Raw genomic sequence first — 8,071 nt, forward strand, 5'->3', positions numbered from 1 at the left:
AGACTATTTGTGGTAAGAAACCTTTAGAGAGATTTTGGACAAAGTCATATCTCCAAATTTTCCCAAGATTTTGAACAGTACCATAGATCACTGATGGGGATGAATGAAAGAAAAAAATTAAAAATGACAAAGAAAGCAAACCTGAAATCCATGAACCACCCTTTTGTCAATTCAGAACCCATGACATCCCTTTGAGGCATCAGGCTTAACCATTTCACAGTTTGACGTGAACTGAAAAGTAGAAGGTGAAATAAAGTTCAGGGATCTCCTGGGAGTCTACAACTCTCTGATACATGGAACGTTTCTCAGACTAGAGAAAGTGAAGGACAAGTGGAAGTCAAAGGTGTAACAGCAAAGAGAGAAACGTATAGAAGTGCTTAAAGAAATGGAGAGGGTTTCAGTCTGACCTGGCAGCTGCCAGAAAACACCCACAAGATAACAGAGCACAGTCTGGCCATAACAAGGGGGGCAATTAGTGGCTATGGACAGAGTGTGACAGCACAGGGGCATCATCAGTATGTCATCATTATTATTACTCTTCAAATAGCCACTCAAAGCTTTGCCATCTCTTTGCCTCAGTCTGACGAGAGCAAACTGCTCCCAAAGGTGCTATGAATTGGATACAGACCTTCAATACATGGAGATCCCCAATAAGAAAGACTGTTCACCAATACCTCAAGCCAAATCACCCTAACTTTCCTCTTTGCATAGTACAAAATAGTCTTAAAAATGTGTATATGTACCTTTGGTGATATTTTTTTGATGCACATCAGGACAACAGAATCTTATTTTATCTACTTAGTGAAGCTACATCTTGTTTACTGATTCAGCATCTTCTCATCAGTGGTTTCTAAAATTCACAACATAAAAAATGAAAATAAATAATTCTGAAAGGTGACACATTCATACTGAGTGTGCAGTTTGGAACAGAAGAGTAAAATCTTACTGAATGAAAAAATCTGGACAATGTACAGAAAACCTTTCTGGGCCTGTCAATGGAAGCTCTTATGTAGATCATCCACCCTGTGCTATAGGTAGACAATGATCAGCATTCCTGAAGGCACACACAGGCTGCAAAATGATCCCTCTGATCCACCACACAGAGCCCCTTGCACCTGGTGGGCTGGTGTGCACTATCCCATTTTAACACTCACATGGATATGCAGAGCATGCAAAATGAAAGCTTTGCAACTTAAACTTTTCAAAGAGTATTTAAAAAACACTCCCTTTAAAAAAGTTCCCTCTTTGTGGTAGCCGTGCCAGGCATCTCAGCTTGTGTGCTGCTGGCAGCTGCTGTTCAGGAGAGCATCTTTTTGGCTCTTCAGTGTGTCCTGAAAGTCTTCAAAGCTCTGTTGACTAACTCTGAGTTGCAGGGCACAGGATCATAATTCTTAAGGAGAAAACCTACAGACCTGCTGTAGATTCTTCAGTAATGGTGACAGAGGGTTGGGCTTTTTGTGTCCAAAGACAGGTTTCCTTCATGTTGCCAAACTTTTGAACACTCTGAGTTTCCCATGTCCTTACTTTTAGAAAAACAGCCTTTGACAATCTGAAGTCATTCAGCCATCACTGGTCATCCCAATTCTGCCGCAAAATCCCCAACTCTGCATGTACAAGGTAAATCAGTAGGAACTAAGATGATGAATACATTTAACAGAAATAAAGCTAAAGTATGACACACTCGGGAAAGATTGAGGTTCTTATAATAAGTGGGATTTTTGAGTTACCATTTTATTAGAGTCTTTTTAAAAGTCAGTGAGCATGTAAAAAGTGATTTATTTGATATAATATACTTTGATTGCCAAAGTTTTCGGCAAGCTTCTCAAAGAAGCTAAGCCTCCTGAGAAGAAAGGAGGTGTCCTAATGAACTGTTTTACCAACAAAAGGTGGGAATAAAAAACAGGAAGACATGGGCAGCTTTTGCAACAGAGGTTAGTTACAAGATTCTACTATGGAAATCTATGCTATGGCTTGTGCTGTACCAGATGTTTAAAAGTTATGTAGCAAAAGGGTAGAGAGGGATTTGGGAATGTCTGCAGAGCAATGTCTTCAGAGTAAGGCTGACTGTGAAGACATGCAACAAGGATTCTTCTTTTAATTGGTGAGAAAACAGTGCATAAAACAGTGAAATTACATACAATGTGAAGCTGGTACACCACTTCAATGTAACCCTGATTATATGAACTATATATACATAGTGATGGGACATAAATTAGCTATTTCCACACAAGAAAGTGGATTTGGAGCAATTTTTCATGTTCGAAAAGACTGAATTGCATATTAAGCATTGTGAGAAAGGGAGCAGAGGAAAATAACAGTAAAAAAAGGTCATACAGTTGTAAAAATCTATTATGCATTTCCATCCTGACTAGAGCACATAATTCTGATCACTCACTTTCACAAAGAGAACAGGAAGGAAGGAGAAAGCTATCAGAACAATAAATGCGTAGAGTGGTTCCCATATGATGGCAGACTAAATTCTATGGGAACTTTCAGCTTCCAAATGGTTTGTGAAAGGTGAGCAGGGAACAGTCTTTCATTATTTTTCCCAATTCAATAGTCAAAGGGCTTCTGAGCTCTAATTTCTAATAAAGAAAATGAAAGGGGTTTTTTTCCATTCAGATTTGAATGATGAACCTTAATTACAAAGGATATTCTGCAGGTGAAAAAAGTTAAACAGTTTTAAAAAGGAAGGACAAAGTTAATAAAAAATACACCTATTGATGTAATTTAAAAAGGTAGTCTGCATACCATCTCCATTAGAGGAGAAATTCCTTATAAAGCCTTCTTCAACATACGTGCCCTATTTCAACATCTTATATACACAGTGTTGAGATAGCCAGACCTTTGGCTTAATCTATCACAGAAGTCCTTCTATTCTTGCACTCACTGGTCTTGGGAAAAGCCATACCCAATATGAAGTTTTTCAGAGATAAGTGCCATTTCTTACTTTTTGCTTTCTTACTCTGCTGCTGTGGGATTTTTTCCTAGTGCAGGTTACTACAAGGCTTGAGTCAAGACTGAAATAGGACAGTTGCACCTGGGGGTAGTGGGATAACTCAAAGGAACTTTGAGGCAAGCTCCTGTGCAGATAAACTGGAAGATGCTGATGCTCAGGAACAGGGTACTGGGGAGAATTATGTCCTGTATCTATCCACATCAATCAGTATTTTGTCCTGAGACACAAACCCACAGACAGCAATGAGCCCTTGTGACAAAAGACAAATCACGGTACTTTTACACTTGTGATAGAGGATACAGAAAATTTAGATTTACACTGATCAATAACAAAATATGTTTCTAATGCTAGTGACATAATTCCAAAATGCCCTGTGTCCCTCATCAGTCCCAAGGAACATGAAATTCTAGCTCACAGCATTAAGGGAGTACTTGGAAAGAAATCACCGCCACAACAAAACAATGACTTACAGCAAGATAAAAGTCCAGTGCTTCTTTACCTCTACTTATTCCAGAGCAGATAATGTGAAACAGTTAAAGAGAAGCATCTTATTTCAGTGGAAAGCCTCTCGTGTAGAAAATCCTGAGTGTGAAACTAATCTGTGGAGTTTTTTAATTCCCTTATCAGATAGTCACCCATGAAGCCTGAGGCCATCTAATCATTTTATTATCATCATACAGTATAATATTGTAGAGACAACTACATTAGAAAAGGACATCCATTAGAAAGATATCCTCTATATAGGTGCCAGGACTGCACAAAGACAAGGTTTGTATTGTACTAAACTTGTAGATTAGGAAGACATGGGGCATAGGTATTTATCCAGGACAGCAAATCTATTCCAGCCTTAAAAAGACAGACAGATCATACTGCAGGGGAAAAGGACACAAAGGAGCCATCAAATTACTTTGGTGGAGCTCCTAAACATTCCTCTGTGTGAATAAAGTGAATAATGGTTTTGTTATTTCTCCCTATATCTCAGTAGAGGGTTGCAAACTACATTTTGTTCTCTATTAAAATGGCAACCCTTTGCTAAAATCTTTATTGGGTAAAGTGCCAGACAGTCAACATTTGGTGGGATTAATCACTCCAGAGTATTTAAAAGCATGTCCAGTACTGCCCAAAGAGGCTGTTTTGGGATAGAAAAGCAGGCCACATGGAGGAAGAATTTGTGGAATCCATCTCTCTGTTGGCATTATCTGAGCTGTTCTGCTAAAAACCTAGAGTACAGGGCTCAAGTTACTTACCTCTTTATTGTGTCCTAAGCGTCCATGTCACTTAGGTGACATGACCATATATATATATTTATTCATGCAATAATGCCAACTCAGCAAACCATCACCTATTGTTGCCTATTACACAAAGTACTAAAACTCCCTTATTTACCCAAGGGCTCGATTTTGCTGCCTTGAATCAATGCAATATAACAGCTGCTGCTTTACTTTTAAGGAAACAGTTTTAAAGTGGTTAATCTGGTGAATGTGGCACAAGCCTTCTGCCAGCTGTTTAGTACACTTAGAGTTGTTTAAAGGAATAGCTGGTAGGAAGGCTCAGAACACTGAAGAAGAGCAAACCAAAACTAAATAAAACTTGTACTTTAACACGGTAGGTGAGTGCATAGACACAGTGTCACTACCCCCAGGCTGAGAGCACCAGCAGTGGCACACTTCTGGCCTCAGCTTTGTCACCTCAAGATGCTGCTGTGGCTCCCTACGTGTAACCTGTAACCACCCACTGGACAAGTGTCCCATCCAGCTCACCACCAGGTGCAGTCAAGTAAGTGAGCACTGCTCAATCTGTTTTGGTGTAAAATCTCCAAGGTTAGCACATTCCAGTTTCAAACCAGCTGCATGCAGGTGCCTCTGCCTGGGTGAGTCTGAGGAGCCCCTTCACTAGCTCTGCTCCCAGGTGGGAACTTCCAGCACAGAAGTAGTGGTGTCCAGGTGAAGAGAGTGATCTGCAAAGAGAGTGTGGCTCAGCTCTGCCTGCAAATCCTGCAGTCTCTGAAAGATGCAGCAGTAGAAGCACACTGTCCTCATTTAGGGGAGGAGGTGTGTAGGAGCAAGCAAGCATGACCAAAATGATACAGTGCATTAATGCATAAACTGGACAAATCCCTGAAAAGCTATGTGAGCACAAGGAGATTCCCATCGCTTTCTGTGAGGTTTGTGTTTCCTGCCAAGTCTGTCACCCTTGGATATTCATGATTTAAGTCAGCAGTGTTTATTTAATTATAAAAGCTCTGGAGATGGTAAGGAAGGGTAGGCTTTGCATGAATACTAAATGCAATCTACCTGGACTCAAGAATTAGCCCTCATATTTAAGCAGGTCAGTCTTTAAATCAGTTTTGTTAGCCTATATGAGTTCTGATCCTTTAAAAAGTACCTTATCTTTGTCAGCCTGTTGAAGACTCTGAGAGTTATAATTTTTTAGAGAGAAATCACAGAACAATGTGACTCAAACAAAATTCTGAAATCTATGTTCCCACGTAGCTCAGCTTATCCAAGTAAGCTGTGCTAAGGTTTTGTGATTCCAGTAAGAGTGGACTAATACTAACTTAAGCCTAACATTATTAAAGCCTGTTATTTCTTTGCTTTTCCTATTACCTAATTTGTAACTCACACTGGGTAGCTCCTGCTGGGAAATTTTTGAGTGGATTTTCTTTGCAGCCCATTTGTTTCCTTACATTTGAACGAGTTGGGGCTAGAACTGCCAGACAACTTTAAAAGGCTTTTTGTAAGCATGTTATCAGCCACCACCTCGTGTTTAGATATGTGATTGATTTGAAAAGGACTCTTATTTCAACAGACATCTCAGTTTGTCAAACATGGAGAAGTTGACTTGATTTCTTAAGATACAATTATCCCTATGATTCTAAAAGTGGTAACAGTGAAAAGGCTAAATGAAGCTGAAATTATTATAATAAATATATAACAATATTACATAAAATATATCACATTATATATGTATATGTATATATATATACACATTAAAAAAATTATGTCAGTTGATCAGCTAACATGAAGTCTTAGCTTTATTTCATCACGTTAGAGCATTGAAACTACTAATACCCAAATTCTGTTGTGATTTCTGGTGGGTTGTGTACTCATTTGTTAAGGTTACTCAATCTTTTTCCTGTCTTATAAGGCTCTGGTGCTGTGTAATTAATATTGGGCTGCTACAGCACACGAGAAAAGAAACCTGATCAGTATCAGGGAAGGAAATTACATTTCTGCCCAGTTAGCTGGAGCACCCAACATATGATTCACACTGATGACACTTTATACTGCTTCTCTAAGTTATTCCTCATGCAGTACCTGTGCTTAACAGGACAGTAAATACCTGATCTGGCATGCAATCTGTGCAAAGTTATCCCTCCCAAACTTCCGAAGCCATCAGTGAGTTTCCTACTTTGGCATCTTTCATCCTCCAGCTGTGGCACTTCAGTTCCCAGTTGCTTAGTACCTGGGGCGTCCCATGATTCCTCTTGGAAGCAAAACTTAAGACAATTAGTCCTCAAGTCTTTAAAATCCATCTACTTTACTATTAAACTGATGAACTGTGAAGTCTTACCCTGCTGTGTATAATCCCCCTCCTTCAGAGCAGTTCAGCTGCTGGACCGCAGAAGCTGCCCAGCTCCAGGTTGTCCATGCTTTCACTGTGAAACACAAAATGTGTGTCCTCCATGACTCACTGCCACTGGACTAGGGCTGCCATGGATCTGTGAATAATACAGGAGTTCACAAATAATCAGGGCTTTGCAAATAACATACTGCCGCTGCTGGTGGTAACAACATTCTTCCAAATGTTGGAAAAACTATGTACCACACTTCTGGTATCTCAAGCACTATGTCTCCATAAGATGTGAAAATATCAGAGGTGTTTCATAACTTTTATCAAACAGGCTTTAACAGCAGCTAAAAACCCTGGGACTTACTTTCATATTGCGAAAAACGAGATTCACTTTTTTTGTGAATTTTAAGAAATAGGTTTAATAAAAGATAAGACAATTAGGAGATAAAAAAGCAAAGTACAGCTGGTCGGGTGACTTAGCATTCAGCCAAGTCCACACCCTGCTATTTCAGAGACTTTCTTTAAATACCCTTTCTATTGTATCAGTCTGTTGAAAATTCATATTTTCCCATAAACTAGTTCCGATATTCCAGGATATTCCAGGGACTGTTTTGCATGGCCCCTCCTTGGGTCCGCCTTTTTAGAGCATGTGTGTTTCTTGGCTGTGTCTTCATTATCACCTCTAGATTGGGCCTTGGTCCATGCTTTTTTCAGATGGTAGATGCTGATAGTTGGTGTATCAATAGCAGAGTCTTCTTAAAATGTTCATTGGATGTTATCCCAGCCAAACAGACAGTTTAAGCATACTATATCACTACTACCACTATGCCTAATTTTCTTTACTAACAGCAGAAATAAAAACTTATATTCTTACCACAAAGTTATTAATTATATAGAACACATCTTGCGAAAAGCCAACTTTATAATAGGCATTTATAACAATATCGTCACTGGACCAGTAACTGCAGAATTCTTATTGATGAGAGTGTCCTCGAGCTGACACACCACAGATCATGGCATTGCTACAAAACTTGTTACCAGTCATGTTTGAACTCATGGCTTAGGGAATCAACATATCTGGAGTAGGGAACATATGATTTTATCAGTATAAGAAGATGTCTTTCTCCTGTTGTATGGTGTCTTCACACAAGAGACAACAGTCCCTGTACTATGCAGCCTCACCTATTAAATCTGTCCCAAAACTGTTCAGGGACATGAATCCTGATCTAGCTAGAAGATGGTCAGCACAAATGTATTTTTCATTGTTTCTGAAATATACACATTGGTGGACAGTTTTTTCTTTCTAGTATTGCTATTTCCCAAGTTTTTTGCTGACATTATTTTCTGATTTTACTTTGGGACCTGCTTCTAACACCATTACAGGGCCAGAACAAGTGCTAGGACAATCCCAAGGAAGATTTTCCTGTAAATGACCTCACTGATGCACAAACACCCAGAGGAGATCTGGGTACACAGATACCACAGAGTAAGATTTTTAACTATCTAGAAACTATTGACACTTTACATAAACCTTTCACA

The sequence above is a fragment of the Sylvia atricapilla genome, chromosome 1 (genome assembly GCF_009819655.1).
Source record: "Sylvia atricapilla isolate bSylAtr1 chromosome 1, bSylAtr1.pri, whole genome shotgun sequence".
Lineage (NCBI taxonomy): Eukaryota > Metazoa > Chordata > Aves > Passeriformes > Sylviidae > Sylvia > Sylvia atricapilla.